Raw genomic sequence first — 27,576 nt, forward strand, 5'->3', positions numbered from 1 at the left:
CAACCTTCCTCCTCCCCCACTACTTAAGGAGCAAACCTCTTTTTGAGATTTATTGTTGTTAAAAATTGTTTTTTTTTTGCTATAAATTACTTAAAACCCCCAAACATTTTACATTTTTTCCCCTAACACCCTAGAGAATAAAATGGCGGTCATTGCAATGCTTTCTGTCACACCGTATTTGCGCAGCGGTCTTACAAGCGCGCTTTTTTTGGAAAAAATCCACTTTTTTGAATTAAAAAAATAAGACAAGGGTAAGGCCCAATTTTTTTTTTTTTATATTGTGAAAGATAATGTTATGCCGAGTAAATTGATACCCAACATGTCACGCTTCAAAATTGCGCCCCGCTCGTGGAACGGCGACAAAATTTTACCCTTGAAAAATCTCCATAGGCGACATAAAAAAAGAATTCTACAAGTTGCATGTTTTGAGTAACAGGGGAGTTCCAGGGCTAGAATTATTGCTCTCGCTCTGCCGATCGCGGTGATACCTCACATGTGTGGTTTGAACACCGTTTTCATATGCGAGCGCTACTCACGTATGCGTTCGCTTCTGCACGTGTGAGCCTCGGCGGGACGGGGCGCGTTTACATTTTTTTCATTTTTCTTATTTATTTTACCTTTTATTTTTATTTTTTACGCTGTTTAATAAAAAAAAGTGTCACTTTTATTCTTATTACAAGGAATCTAAACATCCCTTGTAATAGAAAAAAAAAACATGACAAAACCTCTTAAATATGAGATCTGGGGGGTTAAAAAAGCTCGGGATCTGGGGGTCCCCTTGTTAAAGGGGGCTTCCAGATTCTGATAAGCCCCCCTCCCGCCCGCAGACCCCCACAACCACCGGCCAGGGTTGTGGGGATGAGGCCCTTGTCCTCATCAACATGGGGACACAGATATCACATCACAGACCTCCAAAGCATCCTCCCAATGTTGAGGGTATGTGGCCTGGTACGGTTCCGGAAGGGGGGGGGCACTCTCTCATTCCCCCCTCTTTTCCTGCGGCCTGCCAGGTTGCGTGCTCAGATAAAGGGTCTGGTATGGATATTTGGGGGAAACACCACGTCATTTTTTTTATTTGATGCGGGGTTCCCCTTAATATCCATACCAGACCTGAAGGACCTGGTAATTGAATTTGGGGGGAACCCCACGTCATTTTTTTTTTATTATTTGATGCGGGGTTCCCCTTAATATCCATACCAGACCTGAAGGGCCTGGTAATTGAATTTGGGGGGAACCCCACGTCATTTTTTTTTCATTATTTAATGAAAGTCATTGATTAATTAAAAAAAAAAATCCTGGGGTTCCCCCAAATTCAATTACCAGGCCCTTCAGGTCTGGTATGGATATTAAGGGGAACCCCAGGATTTTTTTTTTTTTTTATTAATCAATGACTTTCATTGAGTGTTCTCTGTATTACGGGAGCCGACAATTCATTATACCTACGAGTGATTTTAAATGACTTTTTTTCCTGCAGAAATAACACTGCAGGGACAGATCTAAGCACAGGAAGCATGCGCCCCTTTACAGGCATACTATAGACACCCCCCAGGTATGAAATTTAAAGGAATATTACACTTTTATTGTTTCACTTTAATCATTATTAAAATCACTGCTCCCGAAAAAAACTAGAGTTGTACAGGGTGTTCCGCGGCTTTTCGAATTTGCCGCAAACACCCCAAATTGTTCGCTGTTCGGTGAACAGGCGAAAAAAGGCAATGCTCGAGTCGAACATGAGTTTGACTCGAACTCGAAGCTCATCCCTATTGGAGACACTCGGAAAAGCTCGGAGACCACTCGGAGACGCTCAGAGACACTCGGAAAAGCTCGGAGACCACTCAAAGGTGCTCAGAGACACTCGGAGATGCTTGGAGACAACTCGGAGACACTCGGAGACCCTCTGGAACGGAGTGTTTCTGTGAGTCTCCGAGCGACTCCAAGTGTTTCCGAGCGTCACTGGCGACCCCACACCTCTGGCCACATGCGTTACTGCACGGAGAGGCTTGAATCCTGCTTGTCTTGCGAGACAACGCTTGCAAGCCAAGTCAGCTCGTATTGCGAAAAACGCTCGTAAACCGCATTACTCGCAATCCGAGGTTTTACTGTATATATAGTTACGAATTGGGTAAAACTACATCACAATGAGAAGGGATGGGAATGCCAGGAACAGATGAGCAGTCCCTGTTCTGCCGCTTATCACTGAAATTGGGAGTCCCGGCTGGTTTCCTCCCTTGGAGAGCTCCAGCGGTGAACCGTATGAGGTCTTCGTCTAGCGCTAAACTCTTCCTGGCGACGCAAAGCTGCCACTTCCACTTCTATCACATTGCTCTGCTTTCATTTTCCAACTCCGTGACTTAGATACGAAGTACAAAATTTCTATAATATGAGCTTTGCATCAGCAGAACGAGAACATTTGCCGCGGTTCCTCGCCGTCCTCCGACCGCACGTCGCGAAACGAGATAAATCCGTGAAGTATTTGTGCCTCGCCAGTCTGGTGACAGCAGGCCTCCAATTTACATGACTTTAAACATATATGAAGCTGGTGGGGAGCGACTATCAGCGTCTCAGCGTGATGCTGATCAGCCGCGTTCAGCCATTGGCCGCGCTCGTCTACATCCTCAATCATCAGCAGAAAATGGCTGAAAACCCCCCCGATTATCAATCAAATTGGCCGCGGATCAGAAGACGCCCGAACGCAGAGACCGTCCTCCCGGGAAGCGGGGAATTAATTTGTGTATTCAGCAACAAGCGACTCCAGGAGAAGCGGTATAGAGAGGCCTGTTTGTTATAGTCATCGGGGAGACGATCGTCTTCTCAGAAGACTGCCGGCAAACGGCGTTTCTGCGATTTGCGGGTTTCAGGAGCTTCTACAGCCCCGAATGAGATAAAGGATGACTCCTCCCTGGAGATGCGAGTACAAGTCAAATGTTGGGCTCCATACCTGATTGAGTGGAAGCCTTCAATGGCAGAGATTGAGAATCTTCATATCCTGTACACCAGAGGTCTCCAAATCAAAGGCCAATTTACTGTCCTTCAGACAGAATGGACGGGGGCCAGACTGGGGCCAGACTGGGGTCAGCGGGAGTAAAAAAATTACATAACACCTATGGACAGGTGAAGGAGGAAGAGTAGCTCATTATTGGTATCAATGGAAGGAATCATACTCCTTTATTGTTGTCCCATCATTGGTATCAGTGGGAGGAATAGTGCCCCATCAGTGGTGTCAGTGAGAGGAATAGTGCCCCATCATTGGTATCAGTGGGAGGAATAGTGCTCCATCATTGGTGTCAGTGGGAGGAATAGTGCCCCATCATTGGTATCAGTGGTAGGAATAGTGCCCCATCATTGGTATCAGTGGGAGGAATAGTGCCCCATCATTGGTATCAGTGGGAGGAATAGTGCCCCATCATTGGTATCAGTGGGAGGAATAGTGCCCCATCATTGGTATCAGTGGGAGGAATAGTGCTCCATCATTGGTGTCAGTAGCAGAAATAGTGCCCCATCATTGGTGTCAGTGGGAGGAATAGTGCCCCATCATTGGTATCAGTGGGAGGAATAGTGCCCCATCATTGGTGTCAGTGGGAGGAATAGTGCCCCATCATTGGTATCAGTGAGAGGAATAGTGCCCCATCGTTGGTATCAGTGGGAGGAATAGTGCCCCATCATTGGTATCAGTGGGAGTAATAGTGCTCCATCATTGGTGTCAGTGGGAGGAATAGTGCCCCATCATTGGTATCAGTGGTAGGAATAGTGCCCCATCATTGGTATCAGTGGGAGGAATAGTGCCCCATCATTGGTATCAGTGGGAGGAATAGTGCCCCATCATTGGTATCAGTGGGAGGAATAGTGCCCCTTCATTGGTATCAGTGGGAGGAATAGTGCCCCATCATTGGTGTCAGTGAGAGGAATAGTTCCCATCATTGGTGTCAGTGGGAGGAATAGTGCCCCATCATTGGTATCAGTGGGAGGAATAGTGCCCCATCATTGGTGTCAGTGGGTGGAATAGTGCCCCATCATTGGTATCAGTGGGAGGAATAGTGCCCCATCATTGGTATCAGTGGGAGAAATAGTGCCCCATCAGTGGTGTCAGTGAGAGGAATAGTTCCCCATTATTGGTATCAGTGGGAGGAATAGTGTTCCATCATTTGTGTCAGTAGGAGGAATAGTTCCCCATTATTGGTATCAGTGGGAGGAATAGTGCCCCATCATTGGTGTTAGTGGAAGGAATAGTGACCCATCATTGGTATCAATGGAGAAATAGTGCCCCATCATTGGTGTCAGTGGGAGGAATAGTGCCCCATCATTGGTATCAGTGGGAGGAATAGTGCCCCATCAGTGGTGTCAGTGAGAGGAATAGTTCCCCATTATTGGTATCAGTGAAAGGAATAGTGCTCCATCATTGGTGTCAGTAGGAGAAATAGTGTCCCATCATTGGTGTCAGTGGGAGGAATAGTGCCCCATCATTGGTATCAGTGGGAGGAATAGTGCCCCATCATTGGTGTCAGTGAGAGGAATAGTGCCCCATCGTTGGTATCAGTGGGAGGAATAGTGCCCCATCTTTGGTATCAGTGGGAGTAATAGTGCTCCATCATTGGTGTCAGTGGGAGGAATAGTGCTCTATCATTGGTGTCAGTGGGAGGAATAGTGCCCCATCATTGGTGTCAGTGAGAGGAATAGTGCCCCATCGTTGGTATCAGTGGGAGGAATAGTGCCCCATCTTTGGTATCAGTGGGAGTAATAGTGCTCCATCATTGGTGTCAGTGGGAGGAATAGTGCTCTATCATTTGTGTCAGTAGGAGGAATAGTTCCCCATTATTGGTATCAGTGGGAGGAATAGTGCCCCATCATTGGTGTTAGTGGAAGGAATAGTGACCCATCATTGGTATCAATGGAGAAATAGTGCCCCATCATTGGTGTCAGTGGGAGGAATAGTGCCCCATCATTGGTATCAGTGGGAGGAATAGTGCCCCATCAGTGGTGTCAGTGAGAGGAATAGTTCCCCATTATTGGTATCAGTGAAAGGAATAGTGCTCCATCATTGGTGTCAGTAGGAGAAATAGTGTCCCATCATTGGTGTCAGTGGGAGGAATAGTGCCCCATCATTGGTATCAGTGGGAGGAATAGTGCCCCATCATTGGTGTCAGTGAGAGGAATAGTGCCCCATCGTTGGTATCAGTGGGAGGAATAGTGCCCCATCTTTGGTATCAGTGGGAGTAATAGTGCTCCATCATTGGTGTCAGTGGGAGGAATAGTGCTCTATCATTGGTGTCAGTGGGAGGAATAGTGCCCCATCATTGGTATCAGTGGTAGGAATAGTGCCCCATCATTGGTGTCAGTGGGAGGAATAGTGCCTCATCATTGGTGTCAGTGGGAGGAATAGTGCCCCATCATTGGTGTCAGTGAGAGGAATAGTGCCCCATCTTTGGTGTCAGTGGGAGGAATAGTGCCCCATCATTGGTGTCAGTGGGATGAATAGTGCCCCATCAATGGTGTCAGTAAGAGGAATAGTTCCCCATAATTGGGTGTCTGCAAACATATATAATGTTTGGGGGTTTTGTGTAATATTTAGGCCTAAAATTTTGTTTCGGACATGTGTGCAAAAAATGCAAAACAGATCAGTTTGATTCACTGCAGGCAATTATCAAAAAAGAAAAAGCAGAGGAAGGAGGCACAAACGCAGATAAAAAACAGTTGGTGCATTTCAGCCTATAAGGCCTTAGTCATAGCCACATCACAGACATGAAACTTTGAAATAAATAGTAGCTATAAAGATCACAGGCTCCACCCATTAATTGTCTTAATTGACCGCAGGCAATTATTCAAAAAAAAAAGCAGAGGGAGGAGGCACAAACGCAGATAAAAAACAGTTGGCGTGTTTCAGCCTATAAGGCCTTAGTCATAACCACATAACAGACATGAAACTTTGAAATAAATAGCGGCTCTAAAGATCACAGGCTCCACCCATTAATTGTCTTGATTGACCACAAGCAATTATAAAAAAAAAAGCAGAGGAAGTAGGCATAAATGCAGATAAAAACAGTCGGCGGGTTTCAGCCTATAAGGCTTAAGTCATAATCACATTACAGACATGGAACTTTGAAATAAATAATAGCTTTAAAGATCACAGGCTCCACCCATTAATTGTCTTGATTGACCACAAGCAATTGTCAAAAAAAAAAAAAACAGAGGAAGGAGGCACAAACGTAGATTAAAAAAAAGTTGGCATGTTTCAGCCTATAAGGCCTTAGTCATAACCATATTACAGACATGAAACTTTTAAATAAATAGTAGCTCTAAAGATCACAGACTCCACCCATTAATTGTCTTGATTGGCCACAGGCAATTATCAAAAAAAAGCAGAGGAAGGAGGCACAAACGCAGATAAAAACAGTTGGCGGGCTTCAGCCTATAAGGTCTTAGTCATAACCACATTACAGACATGAAACTTTGAAATAAATAGTTGCTCTAAAGATCACAGGCTCTACCCATTAATTGTCTTGATTGACTGCAGGCAATTATCAAAAAAAAGCAGAGGAAGGAGGCACAAACGCAGATAAAATCAGTTGGTGCATTTCAGCCCTAAGGCCTTAGTCATAACCACATTACAGACACGAAACTTTGAAATAAATAGTAGCTCTAAAGATCAAAGGCTCCACTCATTAATTGTCTTGATTGGCCACAGGCAATTATCAAAAAAAAGCAGAGGAAGGAGGCACAAACGCAGATAAAAACAGTTGGCGGGCTTCAGCCTATAAGGCCTTAGTCATAACCACATTACAGACATGAAACTTTGAAATAAATAGTTGCTCTAAAGATCACAGGCTCTACCCATTAATTGTCTTGATTGACCGCAAGCTATTATCAAAAAAAAAAAAAACAGAGGAAGGAGGAACAAACGCAGATAAAAAACAGTTGGCGTGTTTCAGCCTATAAGGCCTTAGTCATAACCATATTACAGACATGAAACTTTTAAATAAATAGTAGCTCTAAAGATCACAGACTCCACCCATTAATTGTCTTGATTGACTGCAGGCAATTATCAAAAAAAAGCAGAGGAAGGAGGCACAAACGCAGATAAAATCAGTTGGTGCATTTCAGCCCTAAGGCCTTAGTCATAACCACATTACAGACATGAAACTTTGAAATAAATAGTAGCTCTAAAGATGAAAGGCTCCACCCATTAATTGTCTTGATTGGCCGCAGGCAATTATCAAAAAAAATAAAGCAGAGGAAGGAGGCACAAACGCAGATAAAAACAGTTGGCGGGCTTCAGCCTATAAGGCCTTAGTCATAACCACATTACAGACATGAAACTTTGAAATAAATAGTTGCTCTAAAGATCACAGGCTCCACCCATTAATTGTCTTGATTGACTTCAGGCAATTATCAAAAAAAAAAAAAGCAGAGGAAGGGGTCTCCAACTGGCGGCCCCCCAGCTGTTGCGAAAACTACAAGTCCCATGTGGCATCGCAAGGCTGACTGTTACAAGCGTGACTCCCACAGGCCGAGGCATGATGGGACTTGTAGTTTCGCCACAGCAGGAGGGCTGCCAGTTTGAGACCCCCTGTTATAGAGGGATATGCTTTGTACATTTCTCATGTCTGAGGTTTACAACCACTTTAAGGACAAGGTAGACCTCTCGGGGGTTCTGCCTAGGCACACCATTACCAATCTAAGACGCTTTATGGTTTTTGAGTTCAGGTCCACTTTATTACGATGCCCGGAGTTGTTCTTCAAGACATCCAATGGATTGAGCATAATATATAAAGCTTAAGTAAAGAATAATCTACCGTCCAGTTAAACTTTCGTTATTACCATTTGGAAAACTTTAAAAGTTCAAGAAAAAGAATGCCGAAGTCCCTCATGAGATAAATGAAAGTGTGTACCGTAGATTAGCGAGGAGATGACCTTCTGTTCCATTATCTATTCAGGATGTTCTCTCTTTCGTTAAATACTGTAGAAACTTCATTTACTTGATAAAAAAAAAAAACTTAAAAAAAGTTAAAAGTGCCGCAGAAAAGTTTTCACTGCCATCTCGTCCTCGTGAATTATACATCAGACTAAAGCGGAGAAGCAAGGAGAAGGAAAAGGCCAAATATCACATTTAATGCCGCTCCAGCCGAAGCCCGGAAGGTCTTCAAAATCTTTACACAACTTTCTCTGCTAATCAATATCACAAATGCTCCCGTTGTCATTTTCACTTACAGAAGGGAAAGTTATGTTTGCTTCAAGAGTGAGATATATTAGTGCTGGGCGACTCCGTCGATAACAGATGGGAATTACGACTCGTAAAAAAAAAAAAATGAAAAACTGAGATGGAAATTTAGGTACCAAGACTTTTTTTTTTTTTTTGTGCGTGATAAAGTAAGAAGTAAGTAAGAAAATATAATAAATCTAAAGTTCAATCTGTTGATATTTTTGGGGATCGCCCCGGTTCTCCCTTCCCCCCTCGTCAACACCCCCCCAACGTCAAGGTACTAGGTGTAAATCCTGTCCCTGAAAGGCAAATTTGTTATGGAGGTGAGGTCTACAAGGCTTTGGCAATGATGGATTTGGGCTGAAGCCCAACTGTTCGAAGGCTTGTAGACCTCACCTCCATAGCATCTTTAAAATTCAACCGCAAAGCTACTCATTCCTTCGATATCTCTCACCTTAACTATTGCAAGTCTCTCCTCATTGGACTACAGTGGCTACTGGTGCTCCATCGGTTGGGGGGAGCAGCAGATGAACCTGACCACGGACCCCCCCCTCGTCGCTCCAGCCCACGATCACGCACCATACCGTGCACCCCACAGTCGCTGGCTCACTTACCCTGTGCAGAACTGATGTTGGATGAGGAGGCCTGGCTCGTAGTCTCTGCTTTAATTTATCCCAAAGGTGAGGAGGTCAGGAATCTGTGAAGGCCAGTCAAGTTCCTCCACCCCGAAACTCGTTCATCCATGTCTTTATGGACCTTGCTTTGTGCACTGGTCCATCCTTTGAATAACCAATTTGGGCACCCCTGCCAATCAAAATTGCTTTGCTTTGTGCACTGGTGCGCATTCATGTTGGAACGGGAAGGGGCCATCCCCAAACTGTTCCCACAAAGTTGGGGGCGTGAAATTGTCCAAAATGTCTTGGTATGCTGACGCCTTAAGAGTTCCCTTCACTGGAACTAAGGGGCCAAGCCCAACCCCTGAAGAACAACCCCCCACACCAAATGATTTTGACCAGTGCACAAAGCAAGGTCCATAAAGACATGGATGAGCGAGTTTGGGGGTGGAGGAACTTGACTGGCCTGCACAGAGTCCTGACCTCAACCCAATAGAACACCTTTGTGATGATGTAGAGCAGAGAGACTACGAGCCAGGCCTTCTCGTCCAACATCAGTGCCTGACCTCACAAATGCTCTTCTGGAAGAATGATCAAACATTCCCATAGACACATCTCCTAAACCTTGTGGATGGCCTTCCCAGAAGAGTTGAAGCTGTTGTAGCTGCAAAGGGTGGGGCAACGCAATAGTGAACTCTATGCACTAAGACCGAGTTGCCATTAAAGTTTATGTAAAGGCAGGCGTCCCAATACGTTGACAATATAGTGTATGTCAGTTCTACCATACTCTAAGCCAGGGGTCTCCAAACTATGGCCCTCCAGTTGTTCAGGACCTACAATTCCCATCATACCTAAGTCATGAGTTTTACAATGCCTCGTGGGACGTGTAGTTACACAACAGCTGGAGGGCCGTAGTTTGGAGAGCGCTGCTCTAAGCAAACACAACTTGGTCTCCGGTCCATAGCGTTGTGACGTCACTGGATCCACCCCTTGCGCGTTGCGTCGACGAGGAAGCGACTGCTTTGTGTTTTCAACACAATGGTGGCCTCCAAGCAAGAAGAAACAGGAGCAGAGCTGGTGGCAATTTACAGCACACACTTATTTTGGCAGTATAATTTATAATGTGGAATGTATGTTGCTTCCGAAAGAACATATTTTTTTTTTTATCAAGCTCTTATGGGTAAAGTTCCGCTTTAAGGATATATTTAGGTAAAGTTTCCACTTCTATAGGGCATCTATACAGCTCCGTGTATAAAGGTGTCACCACAGTTGTCACAATAGCATAATCTCGTTGAAACCAATCTTTGAATTCCAGTGTACGTCAACTGTAAAGCGGTGAATGGAGCCCCTTCCTCCCCGATAGATGTGCGATTAACTTGATAATGGGAACATCTACCTGATAACATTCTTTGCATTGTCATGGCAACGAAATCATCCAAATAATGCCGTTATCCATGCACAACACATTTACAAGGATTCTCACCCTTGAGCCAATAAATTCGGGCCTAAGGGGTGGTACAGAGCGGGTGCCGTGAGTACCGCAAAACACACAAGTTTCCATGGTAACCTGGTCATGGTTATCAAGGCTTACAGATACCCCGGTCAATGATAAAAAAAAAAAAAATACACGTTTATTGAAGCTGCTGAGAACAGTGGTTGGCTTTCTATATGAACTGAGCTCTTTGTATCGGTTTTTCCTCTTATGCCGCGTACACACGACCGGACTTTTCGAGCGACTAGGTCCGACAGACTTTCGACGGAGTTCTGACAGAGTTCTGACGGACTTTCCGAATGAATGGACTTGGCCACGCACAATCATACCAAAGTCCGACGGATTCGAACGTGATGACGTACGAACGGACTAGAATAAGGAAGTTCATAGCCAGTAGCCAATAGCTGCCCTCGTGTCGGTTTTTGTCCGTCGGACTAGCATACACACGAGCGGATTTCTCGGTAGGAACTGGGTCCGGCGGAGTTCCGGCGGAAAAATTTGAAACATGTTACATTTCTAAAGTCTGTCGGATTTTTGCAAATCAAAAGTCCGCTGCAGCCCACACACGATCGAATGGTCCGCCGGAATTGTTCCGTCAGACCGTTGATGTTGAAAAGTCCGGTCGTGTGTACGTGGCATTAGCCCTTGTACACACAGTCGGTCATTCCGGCAACCAAATCCGTCGGATTTTGTCCATCGGATTTTGTCCGCCGGATTTTGTCCGAAACTGTTGCATACACACGGTCGGACAAAGTTGTCGGGAAAATCCGATCGTTCAGAACGTGATGACGTTATTTCGTTACGACGGGACTACATTCAGGCTAGTAGCCAATAGCTTTGGTGTAGGAATTTGATCTGAGCATGCGTGGTACTTTGTCCGATCGGAATTCTCTACACATGATCGGACAAGGTCCGATCGGATCATGTTGTCGGAAAATTTTACCGACAAGTTAGAAAACTTGGTTCGTCAGAGTATCCGACGGACCAGGTTTTCCAACTTGTCGGTAAAATTTTCCGACAACATGATCCGATCGGACCTTGTCCGATCATGTGTAGAGAATTCCGATCGGAAAACAGTCAGATGGAGACCACACACACAGTCGGATTATCCGACAACACGGTCCGATAGGACACATTCCGTCGGAATCTCAGACCGTGTGTACAAGGGCTAAGATCTCCGTCTCCATCACCGTGAAGAGGCTAATGCGAATGTGTGGGTGTGGTCTGGTCGTAAATTCAAAATTCAAAAAGGGTGAATTTATCCGAGAGATAGGATTTTCTTTTTTCACTTTACATAGTAAATAGTTGACTGTTAGCACATAGAGTGAAGCTGTAGTCACTTCAATCATCCAATCATGTTCTAGCAAAAATGATGTATTTTTCTTTTATATTCTAGAAATATATATTTTTGTATTTCCCTTGCATATATTTGGACTTTGCGAGTGAACTGCTGCAGCCCAAAAATAGGGCCCTGATGATCAGTGCAGCCCCAACAGTGCCCATCAGTGCTGGCAATCAGTGCACATAAGTGCTGCCTATTAGTGCCCCTTTTATCAGTGCTTATCATTGCCCATCAGTGCAGCCTATTAGTGCCCATTAGTGTCGCTTATCAGTGCTACCAATCAGTGCACATCCGTACTGACAATCAGTGACCATCAGTGTCGCCTATTAGTGCCCCCTTTATCAGTGCAGCTTATCATTGCCCATCAGTGCGGCCTATTAGTGCCCAATAGTGCCGCTTATCAGTGCTGACAATCAGTGCCCATCAGTGCCACCTATTAGTGCCCCTTTTATCAGTACAGCTTATCATTGCCCATCAGTGCAGCTTATCAGTGCAGCCTCATCAGTGCTCATCAGTGCTGCCAATCAGTGCACATCTGTGCTGACAATCAGTGCCCATCAGTGCCGCCTATTAGTGCCCCTTTTATCAGTGCAGCTTATCATTGCCCATCAGTGCCACCTATTAGTGCCCAATAGTGCTGATTATCAGCCCACCAGTGCCACCTCATCAGTGCTCAGCAGTGCCACCTCATCAGTGCCCATCAGTGCCAATCAGTACTGCCAATCAGTGCACATCATTGCTGACAATTAGTGCCTATCAGGGCCACCTATTAGTGCCCCCTTAATCAGTGCAGTTTGTCATTGCCCATCAATGCTGCCTGTTAGTGCCCATTATTTCCTTTAATTAGTGCAGCCTCATCAGTGCCCACCAGTACCACCTCAGCAGTGCCCTTCAGTGCCCATCAGTGCAGCCTCATCAGAGCACATCAAGGAGAAAAATTACCAGTTTGCAAAATGTTACAACAGAAACTTATTTTATTTTTATTTTTTTTGTTTGTTTAGCAAAAACAAAAACAGTGGTGATTAAATATCACCAGAAGAAAGCTCTATTTGTGTTAAAAAAAGAGACAAAAATATCCTATGTGTACAGTGTTACATGACCGCGCAATTGTCATTCAAAGTGTGATAGCGCTGAAAGCTGAAAAAAAGCCGGTAGCCAAGTGGTTTATTCTTCTTCTATATTAAAGCGGGAGTTCCGCCGTTTTTTTTTTTTTTTTTTAAAGCCAGCAGCTACAAATACTGCAGCTGCTGACTTTTAAAATAAGGACACTTACCCGCCCAGCGCGCCCGCGATGTCGGCACCCGAAGCCGATCTCTCGATCGTCTCTCGGGTGCTGCCGCCTCCATCTTGGGTATGGGAATCAGGAAGTGGAGCCTCGCTGCTTCATTTCCCGGTTCCCTACTGCGCATGCGCGAGTCGCGCTGTGCAATAAGGATGGTCCCCGCTGTCTCTGGGATCCGTGTGTTTCCCAGCAGACAGCGGGGGACCTGCGGAAAGGGGCGTAGATTCTGCGGAATGGGGCGTAGATTCTGCGGATATCTATGCCGGAAGTGGGTGCAGATACCTGTACTGTAAAGGGAACCTGCACCCCCCCTCCCCCCTGAAAGGTGCCAATTGTGGCGCCGGAGGGGGGGGAGGATTCCAATGAGCGGAAGTTCCACTTTAGGGTGGACCTCCGCTTTAACTCTTCTTCTTTCTCATTGCAGGTAAATAATGGATTCCAAGCAGAAGCAACGCGCCGTCATTGAGTTCCTGATGAAGGAGGGGTGCCGGATGTCTGACATCCACAGAAGGCTACAGAATGTTTACAGAGATGACACCACTGACAAGAGTCATCAACGACAAGACATTGCTCTTCTCAGTGGTGTCATCTCCGTAAACATTCTGTAGCCTTCTGTGGATGTCGGACAGCCGGCACCCCTCCTTCATCAAGATCTCAATAACGGCGCATTTATGAAGTATGGTGTTGCGCTCCTTGTAGAAATTCTATGTAATCTTATTCGTGAGATTAACAACTGGTGATACTAGCTAGAGAAACATATATTGCAGGCATAAGGTGCAAATCTACAAATATCGTATATCCAAAAAAAGAGTTACATAAATACGTAAATGCTTTTAAAAAAGAACATAAATATTCACCATTAGAGTATTCACCATTAAGATATCAAAAGTGCAAAGAATCTTAAAATATAAATATGTGCAAAATTGCAAGAAATAAATCAACGAGTGAGTGATCTGTGATGATTGTGCAAAATACATAAATAATTCATACAGTACTTATTGAGAAGAGATCAATTAGCAGGATTGAATATAAAAATAGAAAAAATTAATAGAAGAGAGTATATATATATAAAGAAATAAAAAAATAAAAAAATATAATATATATATATATATAAATAATATCTTAAGATAAATAGGTGTATCAAGTCTCTTAGTGCAAATTGTTGGACATCTATTTCTTGGTCCAAAGTGCAGCAGTAGTGGAAGTGTGGAAGTGTTTCACGTGGACACTTTGTGCTACTATCTTAATCTTCGGTGGTACTGTGCCTTTAAGTGATGTGCTAGAGGTCTTCAGTGTCACTGACACCTGTGGCTAAAATGAATGATTACTTTACTGCTGTAAGGTATACAGCATGTAGTGAAATTTGAAAGAATGGATCCCTCCGGGTGGGCCTTTTTCCTGGGTGTTCCTATGGGATGAAGCCAGGAGGACAAGGGGGAAAGGGAAGGGGGGTTCCTTTCTTTGCCTTTCTGCTTTCCACGTCAGTAACTTGACTCACTCAGGCAGGTACTCAGTGTATTAAAAAAGAAGATAAAAGAGGCCTACCATAGTGCAGTATGTTGCAAACAGTATTAGCGTTTATTCAAGAAAAACAGGTAAAAAAACTCACATTTTAAAAAATCAGCAGTGCATGGTAAAAACGAGCGCCGCGCTCGTACCTATCCGTCTGTTCCGGTGTCTCTATTGCCTCTGGTATCCTACGCGTTACGTCACGCCACGTGACTGACGGCGCATTGCTTCTGCTTGGAATCCATTATTTACCTGCAATTAAAAAGAGGAGTAACTACGGAAGAAGAGTTAGACCTTGTACACACGGTCGGAGATTCCGACGGAATGTGTCCGATCGGACCGTTTGTCGGATATTCCGACTGTGTGTGGTCTCCATCGGACTGTGTTCCATCTGAATATCCGACGGACCAAATTTTCTAACTTGTTGGTAAAATTTTCCGACAAAATGCTCCGATCGTTTGTAGAGAATTTTGATCGGACAAAGTGCCACGCATGCTCAGATCAAATTCCTACACCAAAGCTATTGGCTACTAGCCTGAACGTAGTCCCGTCGTAACGAAATAACGTCATCACGTTCTGCACGATCGGATTTTCCGACAACTTCGTCCGACCGTGTGTATGCAACAGTTTCGGACAAAATCCGACGGACAAAATCCGACGGATTTGGTGGTCGGAATCTCCGACCCGTGTGTACAAGGGCTTGCTCAACCAACATGGGACATTTGAAGAACCTATGCTCACCTTTGCATTACTTTTGGTACAACCCTCATAAAATCAAATTAAATTCTGGAATGAGAGGTTTTATTCAAATGTTTTTGTTTAGACACTACAAAGGTCTTAGGATTTGTCTCGGGGGGGGGGTGGGGGGCTTATATTAAATGCATTTGAATGCAAAATGCAGCCAAACACTGAGTGCGACCTGCTTTGCCTGCAATGCAGACCCGTCTCAATAGGACCCGCTGCATCCAAGGAAACACAACCAGCGGCACGTCAAGCACAGCCTGAGTGCTGACATCTACACTGAGCTATTGAAGAAAATAAGAATCTGCTAACCTACATTTCATGTGTGCTTAAAACACGAGTCGAATGCTGGAAAACATCGCCCGTCTACCAACCTCTGAAGATGCCTACAAAAGAAAATGGAATCTTAAATGTGAGATCATCTGGAAGACCTCATCCATCAGGCCGAACCTCCCTAGTTATAGTCACTGTCACATGCGGGTTTCCTGAATGACTAATGAGCCAAAAGGAACATCTGCCATTCACAACATTGCTTCTGTCTAATAGGTGATTTGCATATCTTTTCACTGATGGAAGCTACACAAAGACACAACTTTTGTCAAGTTTACAAACAAAAATTTGCTAATACAATGTCCAGTACAAGTATGAGTGTTAGGGGGGGGACAACATTGTCTGGAGCTCCTGTTCAAAGAGGTTCCCACAAGCAAGGGTTACAGTCCATGTAGTTGTAAGGAGAATTGAGAAAAATTCCACTGGTGATGCAAGTCCAAGGAGGCGTCGGTGGTGCTGATAAGTCACCCCTCGCACCCCCACAACCACTGAGCCAGGGTTGCAGGGAAGAGTGCCTTGTCACGATCAACATGGGGACAAGGTGCTTTGCCCAAAGCAACCCCCCCCATGTTGAGGGCATGTGGCCTTGTATGGTTCAGAAGGGGGGGTTGCGCTTGCTTTTCCCCCACCATTATTGACCTGATAATGGCCTATGGTGCTCCATAAATTTTTGGAGGGGGGCAAACTAACCATCCGCCACCCCCCCAGTCCATCCGTCTGTCAGTTAACCCCCCCCCCCTGTTTGGTCAGTCGATCGGCAAACCCAGCACCTACCCCATCTAGGTTGCGGGCCTGCGTCTCCTCCTCGGTGTCTCCTGTTCAGGGTCTCCTCCTCGGGGTCTCCTGCTCAGCGTCTTGGTTTCCCCCTACGCTTCCTCCTCGGCGGCTTCCCCCTGCGTCTCCTCTTCAGCGGCTTCCCCCTGCGTCTCCTCAGCAGCTTCCCCCTGCACCTCCTCCTCAGCGGCTTCCCCCTGTGTTTCCTCCTCGGCGGCTTCCCCCTGCATCTCCTCTTCAGTGGCTTCCTCCTGCGTCTCCTCCTCGGCAGCTTCCCCCTGCGTCTCCTCCTCGGCAGCTTCCCCCTGCATCTCCTCTTCAACGGCTTCCCCCTGCGTCTCCTCCTCGGCAGCTTCCCCCTGCGTCTCCTCTGCAGCGGCTTCCCCCTGCGTCTCCTCCTCAGCGACTTCCCCCTGCGTCTCCTCATCAGCGGCTTCCCCCTGAGTCTCCTCCTCAGCGACTTCCCCCTGCGTCTCCTCATCAGCGGCTTCCCCCTGAGTCTCCTCCTCAGCGACTTCCCCCTGTCTGTCCTCTTCAGCGGCTTCCCCCTGCATCTCCTCCTCAGCGGCTTCCCCCTTTGTTTCCTCCTCGTCAACTTTCAAATTACAAATTGAAATTTCTCTTGCAAAGTGAACAGTCTATTTGCCTTTAGTAAATTAACCTCATTGCATATAATCTCATATGGTTATAGATGGACACTAACATTCGTTACTTTGCACTTTGCAAAATTAAATTTCACCACATTCACTGAGCTAATGGAGAATTTCCTATGCAAAGTGAACAGTCTATTTACCTTTAGTAAATTAACCCCATTGCATTTGATCTCATTTGGTTATAGATGGACACCAGGGGTGGCCAGTCCATTAAGGGTGCACGGGCACTGCCCCCCCCCCCCCCGTCTGTCCACCGCCTCCTCTATCCATGCGTCTGGCCCTTTTCAGGACACCGGTGCATGGATTCCATTTTGGAGGGCTCTAATAGATTTCAATATAGGGTAGGCTCGGGTTGCATAGAGTGCACTCTAAGCCCACCCAGGTGTGTTACAAGAGCGAATCAATATTCGCTGTTGTAACACTGATCCTCCTCCTGGCCAATGAGGAAGCGGGCTTTGACACCGGTGACTTGATTGGTCAAAAGGACAGGTAATCCTATTGGACACCAAGAGGAGGAGGCGAGGAGTTGGAAGCCACCATAGAGGAGAGGACACAAAGCAGAGCCAAGCCGCTACACACTGCCTGCCAACTGCCGCCATGGAGGAGAGGACACAGAGCCGAGCCGCTACACACTGTTTGCCTCCCGCCACCATGGAGGACAAGACTCGGGCCCGAATCAAGCTGCTACACACTGCCTGTCAACTGCCGCCATGGAGGAGAGAGCCCAGAGCCGAGCCAAGCTGCTACACACTGCCTGCCAACTGCCACCATGGAGAAGAGGACTTGGGGCCGAGCCGCTACATTCTGCCTGCCACCTGCCGCCATGGAGGATGAGACTCGGGCCCCAGCCGAGCTGTTACACATTGCCTGCCAACTGCTACCATGAGGAAAGAACACAGAGCTGAGCCGCTACACGCTGCCTGCCACCCGCCGCCATGGAGGATGAGACTCGGACCCGAGCCGAGCTGTTACACATTGCCTGCCAACTGCTGCCATGAGGAAAGAACACAGAGCTGAGCCACTACACGCTGCCTGCCCCCCGCCACCATGGAGGACAAGACTCAGAGCTGAGCTGAGCCGCTACACACTGCCTGCCAACTGCCGCCATGGAAGAGAGGACTCAGAGCCGAGCTGCCTGTCACCCGCCGCCATGGGGGACAAGACTCGGGCCAAGGCGAGGCACTACACACTGCCTGCCAACTTTCACCATGGAGGAGAGGACTCAGAACCGAGCTGAGCCGCTACACACTGCCTGCCACTCGCCCCCATGGAGGACAAGAATCGGACCAAGCCGAGCCACTACACACTGCCTGCCAACTTCCGCCATGGAGGAGAGGACTCAGAACCAAGCTGAGCCACTACACACTGCCTGCCACCCGCCCCAATGGAGGACGAGACTCTGGGCCGAGTCGAGCTGCTACACACTGCCTGCCAACTGCCGTCATGGAGGAAAGAACCCAGAGCTGAGCCGCTACACGCTGCCTGCCAACCGCCCCCATGGAGGACAAGACTCAGGCCAAGCCGAGCCACTACTCACTGCCTGCCAACTGCCGCTATGGAGGAGAGGACTCAGAACCGAGCCGCTACACCAGGGATCTCCAAACTACGGCCCTGTAGCAGAACTACACATCCCATGAAGCATTGTAAAACTCTGACATTCACAGACATGACTAAGAATAATGGGAATTGTAGTTCCTGAACAATTGGAGGGCCATAGTTTGGAGACGCCTGCGCTACACCCTGCCTGTCAACTTCCGCCATGGAGGAGAGGACTCGGAGCCGAGCCACTACATTCTGACTGACACCCGCCGCCATGGGGGACAAGACTCGAGGGCCGAGCCGAGCTGCTACATACTTCTTGCCACCCGCCAAGTGCCAGATGTGCTGCTGGGGGGGGGGGTAGTTATGTGCTGCTCGGGGGGGGGCAACCCCCCCAAAAAAACACCAGCTGCCACTGTTCAATAATTTTAACTTTGCAAAGTTAAATTTCTCTAAGTTAAGGGAAAATCCCAGTGCAAAGTGAAACTTGCCTTGCAAAATGAACATCTTATTTTCCCTTATTAAATAAACTCCGGGAAGACTGCAAACGAACAGACTCTTGTTGACCGACAGCAGGTTATTGCCCCTTTCTCACAACCTTTTCTCCTTTTTTCGCCTCCTCGTTCAAAGTTCTTTGTCTTTGCCACTAATTGAACTGCGCGTGTTTATCAGCAGACGAATGTATTGATATAGTAATCAGCCGCAATGCATTATCTGTGTTCTGTATGGACAACAGAATTTGACTCCAATCCTGACCTATAGGGAGGTGGAATGAATAGTAATGACCGAGCCGGTTATTTATAGGACCACAAATTAAGTCCGAGGAGCCGGGGGTCACGTCTCTGATGGGGCAGTTAACAAGGAGGTCACCTATACATTCAACCCGCACATTACGAGGGGAAAACGATCTGCTCCATTCATCACACAGAGAGAGAGAATTGACCCAACGTTTATAGGGATGGGGGATGGGGGGGGGGCGTGTAAAATTACCCAGATTGTAAATTTTAACTACAATCTGAGGATTAGTTACACAACGTCTTCTTGTTGTATGGATTAACCAATAACGGCTCATAAATAAAGGACATTTTTGATCAATTAGGAGGGTCCCATGTGACCCGCTGCAGGCCATATAACATAATATAATAAAAGCAAATAATAAAACACCTAAACATGCAAAATAAACATTTTCAATGCCTATTGAGAGATTTCTGAATACATTGCAAATAAATCAAACAGAGTACTAATGGAGGAGTAAAACAAAATAATAAATAAAAGTATTACAATTGAAAATGGCAAAAGGATGGGATTATGCACAAAAAAAGAAAATACAGGATAAAGGATACATATATAATAAAATGTAAGTCTTTATTTAATACATAAAATCTCAACATAGAGATAAGGTTCAATAAAATAATTGACAGAGCATATACACAATATTTGTTTTTCTTTGTTTTTTTACTGGTTGCTGGTATCCCACAGAAACAAAAGATGGTCAAAGATAGATGTTATATCCCAACACGTTTCGCCCGCATTGGCTTCTTCAGGGGAATTATTTAGGACCACCGGTATTCACAAAGCTCTGGTGAAAATTCAGAAAATGTTCATCAATTATCAGATATGAAAAAGGACAAAGAAACACAAGAAAATAACGAGGAAAAAACATATATAGCATTACAATGTTTAGTAATGTATCTCATACTGCTTTAAATACAACTGTATAATTATTAAAGTTATACTGGACCGCGCCTTTTCCAGCACTTTTTGTTTACAAGTAAAAATACATAATTTTTTTTACTAGAAAATTACTTAAAACCCCCAAACATTATACATATTTTTAGCAGAAACCTTAGAGGATAAAATGGTGATCGTTGCAATTTTTGGTGCCACAAGGTATTTGCGCAGCGGTTTTTCAACTTTAATGAATTTTAATGCAAAAAATAAATAAAATAAAAACACAATATATATAAAAAAACACATTTTTTGTAAAATATAAAAGATGATTTTAAGCCGAGTAAATAGATACCTAACATGTTGCGTTTTAAAGTTGCACACGCTCATGGAATGGCCACAAACTACGGTACTTAAAAATCTCCATAAGTGACGTATTTACATTTTTTTTACAGGTTAACTGTTTAGTGTTACAGAGGAGGTCTGGAGCTAGAATTATTGCTCTCACTCTGACGTTTGCGGCGATACCTCGCATGTGTGGTGCGAACACCGTTTACATATGTGTACATAACTTACGTATGCGTTCGCTTCTGCGCACAAGCACGGAGGGATGGGGAGGCTTTACATTTTTTTTCTTATTTATTTTATTTTTTATTTTATTATTTTTTTACACTATCCCATAATTTATTTTTTATTTTTTTAACCACTTGAATACCGGGCACTTTCCCCCCTTCCTGCCCATGACAATTTTCGGCTTTCAGAGCTGTTGCACTTTGAATGACAATTGCGCGGTCATGCAACACTGCACCCAAACTACCGGTAAATTTTTATAATTTTCTTCCCACAAATAGAGCTTTCTTTTGGTGGTGTTTGATCACATCTGGGGTGTTTATTTTTTGCTAAACTAATTAAAAAGTCAACATTTTTGAAAAAAATAAGTGATTCCTTTGTTTCTGTTATAAAATGTTGATTTCTCCTTCACTGATGGACCCTGATGAGGTGGCACTGATGGGCACTGATGAGGAGGCACTGATATGTAGAATTGATGGGCACTGATAGGCAGCACTGATATGCAGCACCGATGGGCACTGATAGGCCACAGTGATAGGAGGCACTGATGTGATGGGCACTGACAGGCATCACTGATAGGCACTGATAGGCGGCACTGATGGGCACTAATAGGCGGAACTGATTGGCACTGATAGGTGGCACTGATGTACACGAATAGATGGCACTGATGGGCAGCACTGATGGGCACTGATAGGCGGCACTGATGGGCACTGATAGGCGGCGCTGATGGACACTGATAGGTGGCACTGATGGGCACTGATAGGCGGCACTGATATGCAGCATTGATGGGCACTGATAGGCGGCAGTGATAGGTGGCACTGATGTGATGGCACTGACAGGCAGCACTGATGGACACTGATAGGTGGCACTGATGGGTGGAACTGATTGGCACTGATATATGGCACTTATGTACATGAATAGATGGCACTGATGGGCAGCACTGATGGGTACTTATGGGCGGCACTGATGGGCACTGATAGGCGGCACTGATTGGCACTGATTGGTGGCACTGATGTACACTAATAGATGGCACTGATGGGCAGCACTGATGATGAGGTACTAACAGGTGTTACTGATGGGCACTGATTGTCACTGTGCTAGACACTGATTGGCACTGTGGTGGGCACTGATTGGCACTGTTATGGGCACTGTTTGGCACTTTGATGGGCATTGACAGGCGTTTCTGATGGGGCACTGTCTGGGAGCTGATAGGCACTGATTGGCATTGCTGGTGGCACATCTTATGGGGCTGTGCTGATAATCAATGTGCTGATTATTAGCACAGACAACCCCCCCCCCCCCCCCCTTTGTCGGCGCGAACTGAGGAGAGCCGTTTACCGGCACTTCCTGGTTCACGCTGTGATCAGCTGTGATTGGTCACAGCTGATCACGTGGCAGGGAACCTCCATCAGAGGCTCCTTGCCATGATCAGCGATTGGCGCGCGCGGGCATGTTATCCTGAAAGACGTCATATGATGCCCAGTGAGGATAACAAAACCACTTCCTGGCCATCGATCTGCTATAGGCCGGGCGGGAAGTGGTTAATCACATTTACTCCTATTACAAAGGGTGTTTACATTTCTTGTAATAAAAATAAGGGGTGACAGGTCCTCTTTATGGAGAGATCTGGGTGTATAATAAAGCAAAAGATCAAAAAAAAAAAAAAAAAGATCTAATGCTTTAAAAAAAAAAAATCTTTACCTCCACCCTAGACTGGAAGTGATGCCATAATAACACTTCAGTCCCCCTAGACCATAGAGGTGATCAGAGATGATCTGGTCTCTCTTCATCTCTATGGCCAGCCACGTGAATGGCAGGATTGTTTCCCAGGCTCGCTGGTAAGAATGGTAAGCCCAACAAACACCTGGAAGTTACGGGAGGGGGGCGATCTAGCAAAATGTTCGGTCTTTTTTGGTTTTGTTTAGCAAAAAATAAACGATGGTGAGAAAATACCACCAAAAGAAAGCTCTATTTGTGTGAAAAAAAAAAGCTAAAAATGTTATATGGGTACAGTGTTGCATGACTGCGCAATTATTCAAAGTGTGACAGTGCTAAAAGCTGAAAATTGGCCTGGGCAAGAAAGGGGGTAAAAGTGCCCCGGTATTGAAGGGGTTTAATATCTGGCTCATGTGCAGATGTACAGAAATCCTGAGAACTTGGACTCCATGCCTGAGCTATCTTTGCACATGCATGGGAGACTCTCCATGGTCACCTGATCAAGAAGTCCATCTTTCCCCCATCCTTCCCATGGGAATTAGGACCAACTGAAAAACAGACAAGAAAATTCCCAGCAAACTTAACAAAATATAGAGATAGGACCACCATATATAGAGGAGCCTTGGTGAGGCACTGCGGCTTACTCATATAGAGATAGGACCACCATATATAAAGGAGCCTTGGTGAGGCACTGCGGCTTACTCATATAGAGATAGGACCACCATATATACAGGAGCCTTGGTGAGGCACTGCGGCTTACTCATATAGAGATAGGACCACCATATATAGAGGAGCCTTGGCGAGGCACTGCGGCTTACTCATATAGAGATAGGACCAACATATATAGAGGAGCCTTGGCGAGGCACTGCGGCTTACTCATATAGAGATAGGACCACCATATATACAGGAGCCTTGGCGAGGCACTGCGGCTTACTCATATAGAGATAGGACCACCATATATAAAGGAGCCTTGGCGAGGCACTGCGGCTTACTCATATACAGATAGGACCACCATATATAGAGGAGCCTTGGCGAGGCACTGCGGCTTACTCATATAGAGATAGGACCACCATATATACAGGAGCCTTGGCGAGGCACTGTGGCTTACTCATATACAGATAGGACCACCATATATAGAGGAGCCTTGGCGAGGCACTGCGGCTTACTCATATAGAGATAGGACCAACATATATAGAGGAGCCTTGGCGAGGCACTGCGGCTTACTCATATAGAGATAGGACCACCATATATACAGGAGCCTTGGCGAGGCACTGTGGCTTACTCATATAGAGATAGGACCAACATATATAAAGGAGCCTTGGCGAGGCACTGCGGCTTACTCATATAGAGATAGGACCACCATATATAAAGGAGCCTTGGCGAGGCACTGCGGCTTACTCATATACAGATAGGACCACCATATATAGAGGAGCCTTGGCGAGGCACTGCGGCTTACTCATATAGAGATAGGACCAACATATATAGAGGAGCCTTGGCGAGGCACTGCGGCTTACTCATATAGAGATAGGACCACCATATATACAGGAGCCTTGGCGAGGCACTGCGGCTTACTCATATAGAGATAGGACCACCATATATAAAGGAGCCTTGGCGAGGCACTGCGGCTTACTCATATACAGATAGGACCACCATATATAGAGGAGCCTTGGCGAGGCACTGCGGCTTACTCATATAGAGATAGGACCACCATATATACAGGAGCCTTGGCGAGGCACTGTGGCTTACTCATATACAGATAGGACCACCATATATAGAGGAGCCTTGGCGAGGCACTGCGGCTTACTCATATAGAGATAGGACCAACATATATAGAGGAGCCTTGGCGAGGCACTGCGGCTTACTCATATAGAGATAGGACCAACATATATAGAGGAGCCTTGGCGAGGCACTGCGGCTTACTCATATAGAGATAGGACCAACATATATAGAGGAGCCTTGGCGAGGCACTGCGGCTTACTCATATAGAGATAGGACCAACATATATAGAGGAGCCTTGGCGAGGCACTGCGGCTTACTCATATATTTGCAAAGGTGTGCAAACAAAACCCTCTGTTTTTAGACAGGGTACTTTTTTTTTTGCAGGCTCCCTGGTATTTTTGTCTGTTTGTGATGTGCATTGTCCCTCCATGTGCACCTTACTGCAAAAGCTAGTTATAAATTGGGGTGGTCTCTATATTTTTGTATAGCTTGTTTGCAAGACCAACTTAAAGGGACACCAGAACTGGGGGAGAAGGGATTACTTTGTACCAAAAATAAAATATTAGGTACATGTTTATCCTTTTATATGTATGTGCATCCGGGAAGTATTAACAGCGTTTCAACTTCTAAAAGGCACCCGAAGGACTCTCAGACCATGAGATACAAAATTCTCTGGTCTGATGAAACAAAGAATGAACTCTTTGGCCTGAATGGCAAGCGTCATGTCTGGAGGAAACCAGGCACTGCTCATCATCTAGCCAATACCATCCCTACAGTAAAGCATGGTGGTGGCAGCATCATGCTGTGGGGATGTTTTCCAGCGGCAGGAACTGGGAGACTAGTCAGGATTGAGGGAAAGATGAATGCAGCAACGTACAGAGACATCCTTGATGAAAACCTTCTCCAGAGAGCCCCCGGACCTCAGACTGGGGTGAAGATTCATCTTCCAACAGGACAACAACCCTAAGCACACAGCCAAGGTAACAAAGGAGTGGCTACGGGACAACTGTGAATGTCCTTGAGTGGCCCAGCCAGAGCCCGGACTTGAACCCGATTGAACATCTCTGGAGAGATCTGGAAATGGCTGTGCACCGACCCTCCCCATCCAACCTGATTGAGCTGGAGAGGTCCTGCAAAGAAAAATGGGAGAAACTGCCCAAAAATAGGTGTGCCAAGCTTGTAGCATCATACTCAACAAGACTTCAGGCTGTAATTGGTGCCAAAGGAGCTTCACCAAAGTATTGAGCAAAGGCTGTGATACTTATGTACATGGAAGGAGCCTGTGATACTTATGTATGTGGGAGGAGCCTGTGATACTTATGAACATGGGAGGAGCCCGTGATACTTATGAACATGGGAGGAGCCTGTGATACTTATGAACATGGGAGGAGCCTGTGATACCTATGAACATAGGAGAAGCCTGTGATACATATGAACATGGGAGGAGCCTGTGATACTTATGTACATGGGAGGAGCCTGTGATACTTATGAACATGGGAGGAGCCTGTGATACTTATGTACATGGGAGGGGCCTGTGATATTTATGAACATGGGAGGGGCCTGTGATACTTATGTGCATGGGAGGAGCCTGTGATACTTAAGTACATGGGAGGAGCCTGTGATACTTATGTAAATGGGAGGAGCCTGTGATACTTATGTACATGGGAGGAACCTGTGATACGTATGTACGTGGGAGGAGCCTGTGATACTTATGTACGTGGCAGGAGCCTGGGATACTTATGTACATGGGAGGAGCCTGTGATAATTATGTACATGGGAGGAGCCTGTGATACATATGTACGTGGGAGGAGCCTGTGAAATACATATGTACATGGGAGGAGCCTGTGATACTAATGTACATGGGAGGAGCCTGTGATACTTATGTACATGGGAGGAACCTGTGATACGTATGTACGTGGGAGGAGCCTGTGATACTTATGTACATGGGAGGAGCCTGTGATACTTCTGTACATGGATTTTTTTTTTTTTTCATTTTTAAATACATTTGCAAAGATTTCAATCAAACTTTTTTAACGTTGTGATTATGGGGGATTGTTTGTAGAATTTTGAGGAAAATAATGAAGTTATCCATTTTGAGTTATCAATATATGTATATACATGTATATGTATATATATATATATATATATATATATATATATATATATATGTGTGTGTGTACCATATATACTCGAGTATAAGCCGAGATTTTCAGCCCCTTTTTTTAGGCTGAAAGTGCCCCCCTCGGCTTATACTCGAGTCACCGCCGTCTGTCTACCCGATCAGCGTGTCGTGCAGACAGACGGCGGCCATTCCACTATTCAAAAGCCGCGCCTCCCTGTCTGTGATAGGCGGAACACTCAATTTCCCAGCAGTCAGTGGTCCGCCTATCACGGACATCCGCTCATCCTCATACTACGGACGAGGATGAGAGGATGTCCGTGATAGGCGGAACACTGACTGCTGGGAAATTGAGTGTTCCGCCTATCACAGACGGAGGCGCGGCTTTTGAACAGTGGAATGGCCGCCGTCTGTCACAGACGAGGAGAAGAGGTGCGGCGATCCTGGCATGTTTTTACATGCAGATCGCTGCAGAAGGACACAGGCTGCAGAAGGACAAAGAGGCACAGGACACAGGTAGGCTGGACACAGGGATGGACACACAGGGATGGACACACAGGGATGGACACACAGGGATAGACACACAGGGATGGACACACAGGGATGGACACACAGGGATGAACACACAGGGATGGACACACAGGGATAGACACACAGGGATGGACACACAGGGATAGACACACAGGGATGGACACACAGGGATGGACACACAGGGATGGACACACAGGGATGGACACACAGGGATAGACACACAGGGATGGACACACAGGGATGGACACACAGGGATGGACACACGGATGGACAGGCATGTCTCACCCTCGGCTTATACTCGAGTCAATAAGTTTTCCCATTTTTTTTGTGGTAAATTAGGGGCCTCGGCCTATATTCGGATCGACCTATACTCGAGTATATACGGTATGTATTTTTTTTATATATAGGATCACAATCACAATGGGTCAACTGGTTCTCAATGTGGCCCAGACAGTAAAACAAGTGATAATAAGATTGTATATAAAATTGTAGAGGTGGATCTCTTTTATAAATAAAACAATTGAGTTCCCCTTCAATAAAGCATTTTCTGAACATGATTTATTTTTATTTTTATATGTTTTCTGAAAGGTCCTTGACGTACTGTAGAACAAAAAGTGTGAAAAATACGACACGGGATCAGGATTTTTTTTTAACTTTGTTGCAACTAGGATGCTTATTTTAGCAAACACAGTCGCTGAGTTAATTTGCGCAGCCGTTGCCCCTGGGAGCAGACTTTTCGTTGATGTCGCTGTCTTGTGAAAAAAAAGGCTAATTAGTTGAAAT

At 45.8% G+C, this 27,576-nt stretch overlaps 1 protein-coding gene across 3 annotated transcripts in view; it reads left to right on the plus strand.

Annotated features, from left to right (window-relative positions):
• Positions 1 to 27,576, plus strand: part of LRFN2 (leucine rich repeat and fibronectin type III domain containing 2) — a 738,594-nt gene that overhangs the window by 148,294 nt on the left and 562,724 nt on the right. The window lies entirely within an intron of this gene.

The sequence above is a fragment of the Lithobates pipiens genome, unplaced genomic scaffold (genome assembly GCF_037356315.1).
Source record: "Lithobates pipiens isolate NorthernLeopardFrog02 unplaced genomic scaffold, aLitPip1_a1.2 Scaffold_18, whole genome shotgun sequence".
NCBI classification, from domain to species: domain Eukaryota; kingdom Metazoa; phylum Chordata; class Amphibia; order Anura; family Ranidae; genus Lithobates; species Lithobates pipiens.